Source organism: Monodon monoceros, unplaced genomic scaffold (genome assembly GCF_005190385.1).
Source record: "Monodon monoceros isolate NGI ecotype Baffin Bay Population unplaced genomic scaffold, NGI_Narwhal_1 Super_Scaffold_10, whole genome shotgun sequence".
NCBI classification, from domain to species: domain Eukaryota; kingdom Metazoa; phylum Chordata; class Mammalia; order Artiodactyla; family Monodontidae; genus Monodon; species Monodon monoceros.
Genome location: NW_021703766.1, coordinates 42,007,284 through 42,023,463, shown reverse-complemented (window position 1 = coordinate 42,023,463; position 16,180 = coordinate 42,007,284). Strand labels below are relative to the sequence as shown.

At 42.9% G+C, this 16,180-nt stretch overlaps 1 long non-coding RNA gene across 1 annotated transcript; it reads left to right on the top strand.

The window, feature by feature from the left end:
- The first annotated feature begins 251 nt into the window (after positions 1-251).
- LOC114905870 lies at positions 252-6,694 on the top strand. The gene is made up of 4 exons (XR_003796330.1): positions 252-1,024; positions 1,500-1,609; positions 3,130-3,225; positions 6,442-6,694. It is a non-coding gene; the product is annotated as an uncharacterized LOC114905870 (long non-coding RNA).
- The last annotated feature ends 9,486 nt before the right edge of the window (positions 6,695-16,180 follow it).

Genomic DNA, 16,180 nt, shown 5'->3' with positions numbered 1-16,180 from the left:
CTGAAATTTACAAAACTGCCAAATAAAAATTGTCACTAGCCATCTGCCTCTACAAGGATTAGATTACTAGCCACTGCAGTTGCTGACTTTCGACACACCTTGAGAGGAGTTCAGAGCAGAGATCAGGAATGAGGCACTCTGTGCTCTAGGAAAAACTGGCAGAACAGGCCTTTAGATAGTTAGATATTTTCAGGAGAAGGTTTTATCAGCTCAATTTCTTACATCTTCTCATATCTAGAAAAGGACTAAAATCATTAATGGAGACATCTGCTCCTCAGGACTAGTGGCAACATTCTGCAAAAATGTGTGCTTGGTTGCATGTATCTCTCTTCACCAAAACCACATATATACTGACTCACACACACACACGCGCACGCGTGCACACATACGTCTTTGGAGCAGTTCCTCAGAGCTATCTGAGCCGCTGTGTCCCAGGCTAAAGTCCTCATTTTGCCCCGAATAAAACTTAACTCACAACTCTCTGTTGTGCATTTTTTTTTGGTCCACAGGACCAACTCTAAGGCTTCAATCTCCATGTATTTGAAGAGTAGCTAGATATCATATGTTTCCTCTTAGATACAGATACACACTTTCTGAGTCATAGTTTGGTGTGGTGTATCCAATTAGGTTTGTAACCTTTGGAGCATCTGAAATCTTTAAAGTTATCTGTGACAGGTGGCGGATAAATCTGTGTACTTCCCCTTTAAGAAGGTGCGAGGCCCGGCCCCTTCCTAAGAGCCTCAGGCCATCATTTCCTAGCACCCCACCCAGGGTTCCCTGAAGGCCTTCCGGTTCTTGGCCAGGCTGCCTGCAGGAGAGAAACTACACTACCCAGAAGTCTGTGCTGGGAGGAAACAGTAAGAATTGGGCCAATAGGGACGGTAAAACGGGCGTTTCCTGTGTTGTTGGCTTGGACTTCCGGCGTCCTGGGGGCGTTAGTTCTTTTGAAACGTGTTTCTTTTGTGTTCACAGGCTTTCCTTGCCCGCGACCTTTCAGAACTTCCCAGAGAATCACCATAAAGAGGTGGGAACCACCTCTGCGCCTTGTAAGACCTTGTTGGGGGGGGGGGGGTTAGAGGGAGCCCACAGGACCCGTTTCGGTTGCCGCCTCTCTTGGTCCCGCTCACACAGGGAATTAGAGGCCATGGTGTAGGCACATGGTGAGGACCCGCTGATAGGTATTGTCAGCACTGTCATATGTTCCCCCCCTTTCATTGCCAGAATGCTTGCATGTCTCTTAGGCCACACGGCCTTGGCATCGTTTTATGTCTTTTGTGAATGATTTCAGCATAGAAGACCTTTGGCTCTAATACAGTCACATTCTGCCCAAAAGCAGTGTCTGCCTCGCCTTGGAGCCTGACACAGAGCCGGGCTCCCAGGAAGTGCTGAGTGATATTGACTTTGGGGCCCTCTGGTCCTTTACCAACGACTGAATGTTGAGCTCTAATCACATCTGTCTCTCCCAGGGCCAACAAAGCTACCTCTGTTTGACTTTCCAGGCATCCGTGACCTTCAAGGACGTGGCAGTGACCTTTACCTAGGACGAGTGGGGGCAGCTGGATGCTGCCCAGAGGAGCCTGTACTGGGCGGTGATGCTGGAGACCTGTGGGTAAGGCCTCACTGCTCTTTCTGTGGGGACCTACAACCTCTTTCATGCTGCCCTTTTCAGGAGGCTTCTGAGGACACTCTCCCTCCTCCCCACGGCCCTGACATGTATTGGTTTATCTTCAGGCTCCTGTGTCTGCCACAAGGAATTTGGAGCAAGAAACCTAGTTCCCCTCAAAACGGCTCAGATGGCAGGGGAGAAGGATTTGTTGGAGGAAATACGGGTGTCTTGTAATATTGAGGGGCAGGAGGTCCAGTCAGGCACCATGAGAGACTAAAGTCAGGAAATGGAAGAAATCCTGATTAGATACCGGCCTTGGTGTCTTCTGATCTATTTGTGGGTCTCCTTGTGCCATTCTCAGCAGATTGGCTTTTTCTGCTGCAGGGAGCTGATAGCCAGAAATGGTCACCCCTGCCCTTGATCTAAGAAACCTCTCAATTCCTTGTCTCTACTTCTTGCTGTACTTTTTTTCCCCTCATATATCTGTCTTTCTCTACGTCTGGCTGTCTCTGCATGGGTGTTCTAGTGGCAGGAAGCAGCCACCCGAGCCCACACTTCTTTTTACCTCTTACTCCTGTGCTCAACACAGGCTGGCCCTAACTTGTTCCTTCTCCAAATTCCTACAAGATGGAGACTGAGTGGCCAAGCTTGATTGGTTTATAGCCCAGTCAGCAGAACCCCTGGGTAATGGCATGTTGTTCAGCAAGTGAGTGAAGCAGACAGGACATCAGGAGGCATCTGTGTGAGTCCTACTGGCAGTCATTCTGAAGAACAGAATCTCCTTTAAAAGGCTTTGGCCCCTGATGCCTACATGCTCATCCCTCGTGTACTTAAGTCTGGGCCATGATCGTCTCTTGGTATGGGAGATCATTTTAGAGGGTGCACAAACATGGCAAGTGGCAATGATGGACAATCAGAGAAGGCCATTCCTTTTTCTCTTGTTTTTCCTGTTGCTGTTTCATGCTGTCTTTTAATGCCCCTTTGACTGTTGGCAATTTCTCTCTTCAACAGAAGGGACAGCCTCAGACTCAGAGCCCTGGGCAGGCAGCATGAGTTCATTGAGACTTGATAGTTCTGTTTTGATTTTCTTGCAGTAACTTTGCATTTGTGGCAAATGAAACTGGTTTTTCCATTTCTTATATGGACACAAGATTCCCTATATGAAGACATGTATTAAAGTTAAATAAAAAGTGGGTCAGTGTCAAGGAAGGCAGTTGTTAGCAATGGTCATAATTAATGTTCCATGAACACTAGTGCATCTGGGTCCCATGACTGCATCTGGACAGTTTTGGGGGGTCCTCCAGGACTAGGGAGATGGATCACCCTAGACAGCTAGCACTACCCTACTCAGCCTTTAGGGCCTAATGATAACGTTCTTGGCTTTGGTTCCCAGGTCACAGATCAGTTTGGACAAGAGCAGCCTCATTCCGAGGTCTCTCCATCTCAAAGTCCCAGACAGGACTGAAACATTTCTTTTTGTCTTTGCTAAAATACAAATATCTTATTTCTTTCTCCACAAACAGGATATCCGGTTCCCAAACCAGATCTAATCCACCCGCTGAAGCACAGGCAGGAGCTGTGGGTGGTGAAGAGAAGCCTCTCCCAAAGTGCCTGTCCAGGTGGGTGACCAAGTGTTGGGCAGGAGGGGTCATGGCAACCTTAACTGAGGGGACCACTGCCTCTGGAATTCCGTGGGAAGCTTCTTGTTGTGGCCTCCATGGGTGCCTGGGTCAGTGTAGAGCTCTCTGTCTCGAAGTCCCTTTGTCCTCCCACCTCAACAGATTCTTTTCTGCCACAGGGTAAAGAACCTGTTTTATGTATAAGGGCAAGGCTCTGGGCTCCAACTGCTTGGTATTAAAACCTGCCTTTGCCGGTCACCAGCCCACTGGCAATAGGGAAGTTGCATGGTTTTGTCGGGCCTCCTTTAGTTAATTTAGGCTGTTAATGTTCACTGCAGTAACAGATAATCTCCAAAAGCTGAGTGGCTCAACACATGAAGGATTTTTCTCACTCATGGCAGGGCTCGTGTGGGTCAGCGTGTGAGATTGTATCACACGGTTATTCAGAGACCCAGGTGTCGCCTGTCTGGCTTTATGGTTACCTTGGCATCATTCTACTGGCATAGGGGAAATGAGAGGAAGTATGGAAGTCACACCTACATTATTTCCCCTCACACTCTGTTGACAAGAACTCGGCAGTTGGCCATCCCTTTTTTTTTTTCAATTTACTTTACTGAAGTATAGTTGATTTACAATGTTGTGTTAGTTTCTGGTGTACAGAAAAGCAATTCAGTCATACATATATATAACAGATTACGTCTACTAATCCCAAATTCCCAATCCATCCCTCCCCCACCCCGCCCTCCCCCTTGGCAGCCACAAGCTTGTTCTCTATGTCTGTGAGTCTATATCCCTCTTTCGATGCAGCTGGGAACTGAGGTTTAGCTCTGTGTCCAAGGAGAAGAGCAGATGGGTTTCTGGGTTTTGTTTACATCAAACCAGTCTGCTGCACTCAGCCTACTCTTGAAAAATGAAAGCGATAATAATTTCTAACTCATTGGGCTGTCTGAAGATACAATCATTTGATGCATGAAATTAGTTAGCACCATGCCTGAGTTATAGTTACAAGCTCAAAAAAAGTCAGCTGTTAGGATCTTTCATGTAATAATAACAATCACAATGCATAATCTCTCACATGTCCTCCTAGACTCAGAATAAAAGAGTTTATGTTACCATCTCTGCCTGTAGGCTGCATCCCACCCTTCTCCACCTGTTCATCTGTCCTTCTGTTTGTCAGACAGAAGCAATCCCTAGCTGCGTTGTCTTCCTGGCCCTCCTTTACTGGAGCCTCAGGATGACACTTGGCTTTGTCTGGCCCACGTCTGGGCTGCTCAGAACAGCTGGAGTCACAAAGTGTGTTGATTGGTGCCACTGCAGTCATGGTCTTGCCCCTCTCCTGCTTCCTTGCACTCCCCAGCCAGTTCATGTGTGTCTCTAGCCCCCTTCACAGCCCGATGGAGTCTCTTCCAAATACTCACCTTTCAATTACATTCCACATGTTCCATCACATTCTTCATACCTTAGAAGGAAATCATGATCTTGCCCACTCCTCCATCCTCCACAGTATCAGTGGATGGCCTTGTCATTCAGACAGTTGAGAAGGTGGGAAACGACCTTGTACAAACTCATAACACTCTGCCTCCATCTAACCCAACATTCAGCCATTATTATCCTGCTTATTTTATGTTTTTCATATTGGGTAAATCCATCACCTCCACCACCTCTGTGAGCTCCACTACAAACATCCTGGTCTAAGCTCTCATCACCTTTTGCCAAGACGATGCCAAGACACTTCTAACTGGTTGGCTCACATTTGCTCTGTGTTTCTTCTCTCTCCTGCACCAGCTCTGCCATCCATACAAGCATTGATCCAAACATTCACCACTCCCTGAGCCACTGATGTCTCAGCATACAACCTACTTCATGGCCTTCTTTCGTGCTGCTCAACCTTACAGAGCATCTCTTATCTGTCTCATACCTGTAGCTTCCCTTCCCAACTTTGTGGAAGAGGTCTCGCCCCCTGCCGTAGCTACTTCCTGCACCAGAGACTAAATCACACCTTCTCCTGCAACTTCGGAGGCTTCTCATGCTTCCTCCTAGAAAGGTAACCGGTATTTAGACTCTGTCACCATAGATTAGCTTTGACTGTCTTGACTTGATGTAAATGGAGTCCCACAGTTTATTCTGTCATGTCTGTCTTCTTTTGATCTTCGTTATGCCTGTGAGAGTCATTCTTGTGGTTCTATGTAGTTCAACTCTGTTCTTTCTCAGTGCTCAGCAGTATCTCATTGTATGCCCATTCTCCTGTGATTACCATTTTAATTTTTTCCTATTTCTGATATTATGAACATTCTTGTTCATGTTACTTTTGGAGGTATATACTATGTATATATAATATAGTACTCATTTTTGCGGGGAATATACAGAGAGAGGAGTGACTGGGTCTTAGGCTATGTGTATGTTTAGCTTGAACAGAAACTGCCAGACAGTTTTACAGAGTGGCTGCACCCTTTCACGCTCCCACGAGCCATGTGTGAGAGTGCCCATTGCTACATTCCCATCAGCACTTGGTGTCTTCCCCTTTCCTTTCTGAGGCCCAGTGGTGAGGTGGCTCAGAACCACAGCACTGAAACCATTCTTGATGAGGTCATAGCTTTTATCCTAATTACCAAATGTAAGAACAGCACTAGCGACAGTGGATAATGGCCCACGATGTGCTGAACGTTCAACCTGTGCCAGGCACTATGCTGAGTACTTTACAGGTGTGGTCTTGTTAACCCTCATGGCAGCTGGTGAATTAGGAACTGGGCATCTCCCAGTGTTTCAGGTTAGGAAATGGTGATTTACAGGTGGTTAATAACTGTCAAGGTGACTGCTTGGTAGAGGCAGGGTTTGAACCGAAGTGACATTCTTCACCACCACGCTGTACTGGTTTTTGATGCAGCAGAAACCTGTTCCACTCTTCTGCACCTGGGCTTTGGTAGCACTTGGTCCCAGTGGTCGCTCTTTTCCAATTCTGACTGGATTGTTCCCTGCCTCTTAGTCTGGTCGCCTCCTCAGTATTGGCTTTGCCTGGCAAACTCCCTGGCAGTCCACTGGTTAGGGCTCTGTGCTTCCATGGCAGGGGGCATGGGTTCAATCCCTCGTCGGGGAACTGGGATCCTGTATGCTGTGCAGCACAGCCAAAAAAAAAAAAAGGCTTTGCCTGGCATCTCATGGCCTTCTTTTAACTGTAATTAGTTTCCCTGAATGATCCACCTCTACTTTGTTCTTCAGCTTCAACTCATGCACGTGGTGTTCCATATCCATGCTGTGATACAGACAGGATAGTTAACAGGTATTCATTGCTTTTTGGTGCTTGTAAACACTGTATATATACACTGTTTCAGTTCATCCTCACAGTGATTTTTGAGACTCTACTTGTACTCTGATTTGTAGGTGAGGAAGCAGAAGCTTGTGGAAGTTGAACGGCTTGCTGAAGGTCAGAAAACTAGCAAGGTGGTGTTGCTGGGATTTGAGCCTGGGCTGATTCTCCCCAGGTACCATGATGTCAAACACAATACTCTGTTGGCTTCTAACATTTATATTTGACTACAGTTGTATACGTTTATATTAATCATAAACCTTGGTGTATGACACACTCATTATCTGGCAATGTACTATCATGTTTAATTTAGTTTTAAACTTTTCCCAGTCATTTATTTATTTCCCCTAAAAAGATTATAGTGGGAACTTCCCTGGTGGTCCAGTGGTTAAGACTCCATGCTTCCAATGCAAGGGATGTGGGTTCAACCCCTGGTCAGGGAACTAAGATCCCACATGCCGCGCAGCGTGGCCAAAAGATTAAAAAAAAAAAAAATTATAGTGAACGCCATCAACCAATGCAAGAACAGGAGTATTACCAACCAATATCCTACCTTGATCTATATATTTCTCCCTTTCCCATCCTCTCCCTTCCTGACAAAGATAATCACTGTCTTGAACTTGCCTTCATAATTTCATTACTTTATATGTGGGAGTGTTTTGTATTATAAATTGAATTTCTTTTGTAGATGTGGTGGCTTTCAGATTTTCTGCTTCTTGTGCTGGATGTGTTATTTTGCATCTTTCAAGCAGTTTGTCTATTTCATGTAGTTGTCAATTCATTGGTTTAATTAAAATCGTATCATACCTGTTTGTAAGCATACTTAAACAGCGTATTATATGGTTTTCTGTTTTTTAATTTCTGATAAATGGTTATCATACTTGATTGCTATGGCTTGAATGTGTACCCCTCACATTCATTTGTTGAAATCTTCACCTCCAAAGATGACGGTATTAGGAGTTAGGGCCGTTGGGAGGTGCAGAAGTCATAAGCGTTCAGTGTCTTATCCAACAGGCTCCAGAGAGATCCCTCATCCCTTCCACCATGTGGGGACACAGCAAGAAGGCACTGGCTATGAACCAGAAAGAATGCCCTCACCAAAATGTGACCATGCTGGCGCCTTGATCCTGGACTCCCCTGCCTCCAGAACTGTGAGAAACAAATTTCTGTTGTTTGTAAGCTACCCAGGCTTTGGTATGTTACAGCAGCCCAAATGGACCAAGACATTCATGTAGTTTTCTGATACATGCTTTTAAAGAATTCAGTGTTAAATTACTAAGAATCACTGTGTGTGAGCTGTAGTGTTTTTTTTTTCCTTCTTCTCAAAATATTCTGTTACGTCAATATATCACAATGTATTTATTGATTTTTCTGGACATTCACCTATTTCCATAATTATATCCAAAAATTCTCACTATACTACCTTGTTCAATGAAAGATACTTGTTTCCTTTTTCTTTCTTTTTTTATTTGGTGGTTATCCACCTTGCTGCACACACGTGCAGGAGTTTTAGTTGTAAGTCTTCTTATGAGTGGAATGACTGATGGAAAACAACTTTACAAGATGTTGCCCAGTGTTTTCTAAAGTGGCGTTATCAATTTGTTAACTTCACCAGCAATGAATGTGAGATTTCGTACACCACATCCTGTCCCACATATGATATTTTTGGGCTCTATAATTTCTTCCAGTTGAATAGGTGCTAACTGGTTTCTTACTCTGGTCTTCACTGGCATTTCATTACTTCACCTCATTACCACTGAGGTTGAACTCCTCATTAAAAGTTTTTTGGCCAGTGTGTATGTTCTTGTGGAATAGAATAGAGAGCCCAGAAATAGCCACTTTTTAATTGAAGTGTAGATGATTTACAATATTATATTAGTTTCATGTGTACAACATAGTGATTCCATATTTTTATAAATTATATACTCTATTTAAAGTACTTACAAAACAATGGCTCTATTTCCCTGTGCTGTACAGTATATCCTTGTTGCTTATCTATTTCATACATAGTAGTTTATACCTCTTAATCCCATACAGCTATCTTGCCCCTCCTCCTTTACCTCTCCCTACTGGTAACCACTAGTTTGTTCTCTGAGTCTTGCTCCTGTTTTATATATATTGGGTTGGCCAAAAAGTGCCTTTGGTTTTTAAGTAAAAATAAAAGACACATTTTTCATTTTCACCAAGAACTTTATTTTTATTTATTTTTTTAAAAGGATTTTTAAAAACGTTTTTATATTTTATTTTATTTTCGGGGGCGTTGGGTCTTCGCTGCTGCACGTGGGCTTCCATCTAGTTACAGTGAGTGGGGGCTACTCTTCATTGTGGTGCACAGGCTTCTCATTGCAGTGGCTTCTCTTGTTGTGGAGCACAGGCTCTAGGTGTGTGGGCTTCAGTAGTTTTGGCACGCAGGCTCAGTATTTGTGGCTTGAGGGCTCTAGAGTGCAGGCTCAGTATTTGTGGCACACGGGCTTAGTTGCTTCACGGCATGTGGGATCTTCCCAGACCAGGGCTCGAACCCATATCCCCTGCACTGGCAAGCAGATTAACCTCTGCGCCACCAGGGAAGTCCCACTACTTTTGTCTTTTAACCTCCACAGTTTGTGTGTAGATGATTTCCTACCTATACTTATGTTCGCCTTTACTGGTGAGCTTTCCCATTTCATAATTTTCTTGTTTCTAGTTGTGGCCTTTTCTTTTCTGCCTACAGAAGATCCTTTAGCATTTGTTGTAAAGCTGGTTCGGTGGTGCTGAATTCTTTTAGCTTTTGCTTGTCTATAAAGCTTTTGATTTCTCCATAAAATCTGAACGAGAGTCTCGCTGGGTAGAGTATTCTTGGTTGTAGGTTTCCCCCTTTCATCACTTTAAATATATCATGCCATTCCCTTCTGGCCTGCAGAGTTTCTACTGAAAGTCAGCTGATAGCATTATGGGAATTCCCTTGTATGTTATTTGTTGCTTTTAATATTTTCTTTCTTACCATGTGTCTTGGCATGTTCCTCCTTGGATTAATCCCATATGGGACTCTGCACTTCCTGTGAACTTGGAGTGACTGTTACCTTTCCCGTGTTAAGGAAGTTTTCAGCTATTATCTCTTCAAGTATTTTCTTGGCCCTTTCTCTCTTCTCCTTCTGGGACCCTATAATGTGAATGTTAGTGTGTTTGATGTTGTCGCAGATCTCTCTAAACTGTTCTCATTTCTTTTCTTTCTTCTTTGTTCTGTGGCAGCGATTTCCACCACTCTCTTCCAGTTCACTGACCCATTCTTCTGCCTCATTTATTCTGCTGTTGATCCCTTTATAGTGTATTTTTCATTTCAGTTATTGTATTCTTCAACTCTGTTCGGTTCTTTATATTTTCTAACTCTTTGCTAAAAACTTCTTGTAACTTAAACTTCTCTGCATCCTTTCTTTTCCCGAATTCTTGGGTCATCTTTACGATCATTACTCTTAACTCTTCTTGGGTAGATTGCCCATCTCCACTTCATTTAGTTGTTCTTGAGGGTTTATTTCTTGTTGCTTCATCTGGAACATATTCCTTTGCTGTCTCATTTTGTCTGAATTTCTATTTGCATTTTTATGTGTGTTAGGTTCACTATGTTTTTCAACCTTGGAGAAGTGGCCCTCTGTAGGGGATGGACTATTTGTCCCAGCGGTACACTCCCCTCTCATCACCCAAGGGGCAGAGGACAGCTGGCCCTACAGTAGTTTCTGACCTGTGTTGGAGGACTTAGTTACACAAGCTTAGGGATCATAGTTTTCTTGCTTATGGACTGCCCCCTGGTGAGTGAGGCTGGTCAAGAGGCTTGTGCAGGCTTCCTGGTGGGAGGGGCTGATGCCTACCCACTGGAGGGTAGAGCTGGGTTTTGGCCTTCTGGTGAACAGGGCCATGTCAAGGGATGTCTCTAGAGGTGGCTGTGGACTGAGGAAGTCTTTAGGCAGCCTGTCTGCCGATGGGTGGGGCTGTGTTCCCACCAAGTTGGCTGTTTGGTCTAAAGCATCGCAGCATGGGAGCCTACAGGCTTTTGGGTAGGGCTAGGTCTTGGTGCTAATGACCCCAGAAAGACTTCTGCCTTCAGTGACAAGTTAATGTAGATGAATACTCACCAATATCTCCGCCTCCAGTGTGTACGTCTCTAGGGTGAGATACAGCTGCCCGCTGCCTCCCCAGGAGACCCTCCAAGACCAGCAGGTAGGTCTGGTCTACACTCCTATGAAGTCACTGCTTTTGCCCTAGGTCCCAGTGTACATGAGACTGTGTGTGCACTCCAAGAGTGGAGTTTCTGTTTTCCCCAGTCCTGTGGAGCTCCTGCATTCAAGCCCTGCTGGCCTTCAAAAGTCAAATGCTCTGGGGCTCCTCCTCCTGATGCTGGACCCTCACGCTGGGGAGCCTGACGTGGGGCTAAGAACTCTCCTGTGGCAGAACTTCTGTGATATAATTATTCTCCAGTTTGTGTCACCCACCTGGGAGGTATGGGATTTGATTATATTGTGAGTGTGCCCCTCCTACCATCTCGCTTTGGTTTCCTCTTTATGTCTTTGGCTGTAGAATTTTTTTTTGGTAGGTTCCAGTCATCTTTATTGATGGTTGTTCAGCAGTTAGTTGTGATTTTGGTGTGCTCATGAGAAGAGTTGAACACAAGGTCCTTCTCCACCATCTTGTTTCCTCTCACTGTCACTAGTTGTTTACTTTCCTGTTTTTGCCACATATTGTGTCTTTTTTCTATATTCAGTTCTGGAGTTAGGAAAGTCCAAGAGCAAGATTCCTATGGGGTTCAGTTTCCTGGCTTGCAGAGAGCCACCTTCTCGCTATGTCCTCAAATGGAGAGAGAAGTCATCGTGTTCATAAGTGAGGACACACAATATGTTAAATATGTAACTTCTTCAGAATAAAAAGAAAAAATAATTTACACAAAAAAGAAAAAAAAATTCCAACAAATGAAAGTCCAGGACCAGATGGCTTCATAGGTGAATTCAATCAAACATTTAGAGAGAGAAGACCTAACACCCATCCTTCTCAAACTCTTCCAAAAAATTGCAGAGGATGGAACACTCCCAAACTCATTCTACAAGGCCACCATCATCACCCTGATACCAAAACCAGACAAAGATACTACAGAAAAAGAAAATTACAGCCCGATATCACTGATGAACCTAGATGCAAAAATCCTCAACAAAATACTAGCAAACAGAATCCAACAGCACATTAAAAGGATCATACACCATGATCAAGTGGGATTTATCCCAGGGATGCAAGGATTCTTCAATATACGTAAATCAGTGTGATACACCATATTAACAAATTGAAGAATAAAAACCATGCTCTTCTCAATAGATGCAAAAAAACTTTTGAGAAAATTCAACACCAATTTATGATAAAAACACTCCAGAAAGTGGGCATAGAGGGAACCTACTTCAACATACTAAGGCCATATGCCATAAACAACAAACCCACAGCAAACATCATTCTCAGTGGTGAAAAACTGAAAGCGTTTCCTCTAAGATCAGGAACAAGACAAGGATGTCCACTGTTGCCACTATTACTCAACATAGTTTTGGAAGTCCTAGCCATGGCAATCAATCAGAGAAGAAAAAGAAATAAAAGGAATCCAAATTGGAAAGGAAGAAGTAAAGCTGTCACTGTTTGCAGATGACATGATACTATACATAGAGAATCCTAAAGATGCTACCAGAAAACTAATAGAGCTAATCAATGAATTTGGTAAAGTAGCAGGATACAAAATTAATGCACAGAAATCTCTTGCATTCCTATACACTAACAATGAAAGATCAGAAAGAGAAGTTAAGGAAACACTCCCAGTCACCACTGCAACAAAAAGAATAAAATACCTAGGAATAAACCTACCTAAGGAGGTAAAAGGCCTGTACTCAGAAGACTATAAGACACTGATGAAAGAAAACAAAGATGACACAAACAGATGGAGAGATATACCATGTTCTTGGATTGGAAGAATCAATATTGTGAAAATGACTATACTACCCAAAGCAATCTACAGATTCAATGCAATCCCTATCAAATTACCAATGGCATTTTTTTTACAAAACTAGAAGAAAAAAATCTTTAAATTTGTATGGAGACGCAAAACACCCCGAATAGCCAAAGCAATCTTGAGGGAAAAAAACGGGGCTGGAGAAATCAAACTCCCTGACTTCAGACTATACTACAAAACTACAGTAATCAAGACAGTATGGTAGTTTCACAGAAACAGAAATATTGACCAATGGAACAAGATAGAAAGCCCAGAGATAAACCCATGCACCTATTGTCAACTAACCTATGACAAAGGAGACAAGGATATACAATGGAGAAAAGACAGTCTCTTCAATAAGTGGTGCTGGGAAAACTGGACAGCTACATGTAAAAGAATGAAATTAGAACACTCCCTAACACCATACACAAAAATAATGTCAAAATGGATTAAAGACCTAAATGTAAGACTGGACACTATAAAACTCTTAGAGGAAAACATAGGAAGAACACTCTATGACATAAATCACAGCAAAAATCCCTTTTGACCCACCTCCTAGAGAAATGGAAATAAAAAAATAATAAATAAATGGGACCTAATTAAACTTAAAACTTTTGCACAGCAAAGGAAACCATAAACAAGAGGAAAAGACAACCCTCAGAATGGGAGAAAATATTTGCAAACGAAGCAGCTGACAAAGGATTAATCTCCAAAATATACAAGCAGCTCATGCAGCTCAATATCAAAAAACAAACAACCCAATCCAAAAATGGGCAGAAGAGCTAAATAGACATTTCCAAGAAGACATACAGATGGCCAAGAGGCATATGAAAAGCTGCTCAACATCATTAATTATTAGAGAAATGGAAATCAAAGCTACAGTGAGGTGTTACCTCACACCGGTAGAACGGGCATCATCAGAAAATCTAGAAACAACAAATGCTGGAGAGGGTGTGGCGAAAAGGGAACCTTCTTGCATTGTTGGTGGGAATGTAAATCGATACTATGGAGAACAGTATGGAGGTTCCTTAAAAAACTAAAAAATAGAATTACCATATGACCCAGCAATCCCACTACTAGGCATATACCCAGAGAAAACCATAATTCAAAAAGACGCATGCACCCCAATGTTCACTGCAGCACTGTTTACAATAGCCAGGTCATGGAAGCAACCTAAATGCCCATTGACAGACAAATGGATAAAGAAGATGTGGTACATATATACAATGGAATATTACTCAGCCATAAGAAGGAACAAAATCTGGTCATTTGTAGAGATGTGGATGGACCTAGAGACTCATACAGAGTGAAGTCAGTCAGAAAGAGAAAAACGAATATCATATACTAACACATATATGTGGGATCTAGAGAAATGGTACAGATGAACTGGTTTGCAAGGCAGAAATAGAGACACAGATGTAGAGAACAAACATATGGACACCAAGGGGGGAAAGCAGGGGTTGGGGGGGGCGGTGGTGGGATGAATTGGGAGATTGGGATTGACATATACACAGTAATGTGTATAGAATAGATAACTAATAAGAACCTGCTGTATAAAAAATTAAATTTTTAAAAAAAGAATCTGCATATAACAGCAAGTTGGGTAACCACAAAAAACATAAATAAATAAAAAGGAAACAAGTGAGTATCTTTAACTCAACAGTATAGTCAGAATTTATGGGTGTAATTATGGAAACAGGTGAATGTCCACAAAAATTGATAAATATACTGTGATATACTGGTGTAACAGAATATTTCAAGAAGAAAGAAAGCTATAGTGCACACATTGTGATTCTTAGTTATTTAACACTGACTTTTTTAAAAGCATGTATCAGAAGACTATAGTAATGTCTTAGTCATTCAGGCTGCTGTGACAACGTACCACAGCCTGGGTAGCTTACAAACAGAAATTTGTTTCTCAGACTTTTGGAAGCTGGGAAGCCCAGGATCAAGGTGCCAGCATGGTCACATTCTGGTGAGGGCCTTATTCCTGGTTCATAGCTGGTGCCTTCCTGCTATCATGGTGGAAGGAGCAAAGGATCTCTCTGGAGCCTGTTTGATAAAACACTGATCCCATTCAGGAGGGTTCCACCCTCATGACTTACACAGTCCCACCTCTTAATACCATCATCTTTGGATGAGAGGATTTCAACATGTAGGGGACACATTCAAGCCATAGCAATCAAGTATGATAACCATTTATCAGAAATTAAAAAACAGAAAACCATATAATACGCTGTTTAAGTATGCTTACAAACAGGTATGATACGATTTTAATTAAACCAATGAATTGACAACTACATGAAATAGACAAACTGCTTGAAAGATGCAAAATAACACATCCAGCACAAGAAGCAGAAAATCTGAAAGCCACCACATCTACAAAAGAAATTCAATTTATAATACAAAACACTCCCACATATAAAGTAATGAAATTATGAAGGCAAGTTCAAGACAGTGATTATCTTTGTCAGGAAGGGAGAGGATGGGAAAGGGAGAAATATATAGATCAAGGTAGGATATTGGTTGGTAATACTCCTGTTCTTGCATTGGTTGATGGCGTTCACTATAATTTTTTTTTTTTTTTAATCTTTTGGCCACGCTGCGCGGCATGTGGGATCTTAGTTCCCTGACCAGGGACTGAACCCACATCCCTTGCATTGGAAGCATGGAGTCTTAACCACTGGACCACCAGGGAAGTTCCCACTATAATCTTTTTAGGGGAAATAAATAAATGACTGGGAAAAGTTTAAAACTAAATTAAACATGATAGTACATTGCCAGATAATGAGTGTGTCATACACCAAGGTTTATGATTAATATAAACGTATACAACTGTAGTCAAATATAAATGTTAGAAGCCAACAGAGTATTGTGTTTGACATCATGGTACCTAGGGAGAATCAGCCCAGGCTCAAATCCCAGCAACACCACCTTGCTAGTTTTCTGACCTTCAGCAAGCCGTTCAACTTCCACAAGCTTCTGCTTCCTCACCTACAAATCAGAGTACAAGTAGAGTCTCAAAAATCACTGTGAGGATGAACTGAAACAGTGTATATATACAGTGTTTACAAGCACCAAAAAGCAATGAATACCTGTTAACTATCCTGTCTGTATCACAGCATGGATATGGAACACCACGTGCATGAGTTGAAGCTGAAGAACAAAGTAGAGGTGGATCATTCAGGGAAACTAATTACAGTTAAAAGAAGGCCATGAGATGCCAGGCAAAGCCTTTTTTTTTTTTTGGCTGTGCTGCACAGCATACAGGATCCCAGTTCCCCGACGAGGGATTGAACCCATGCCCCCTGCCATGGAAGCACAGAGCCCTAACCAGTGGACTGCCAGGGAGTTTGCCAGGCAAAGCCAATACTGAGGAGGCGACCAGACTAAGAGGCAGGGAACAATCCAGTCAGAATTGGAAAAGAGCGACCACTGGGACCAAGTGCTACCAAAGCCCAGGTGCAGAAGAGTGGAACAGGTTTCTGCTGCATCAAAAACCAGTACAGCGTGGTGGTGAAGAATGTCACTTCGGTTCAAACCCTGCCTCTACCAAGCAGTCACCTTGACAGTTATTAACCACCTGTAAATCACCATTTCCTAACCTGAAACACTGGGAGATGCCCAGTTCCTAATTCACCAGCTGCCATGAGGGTTAACAA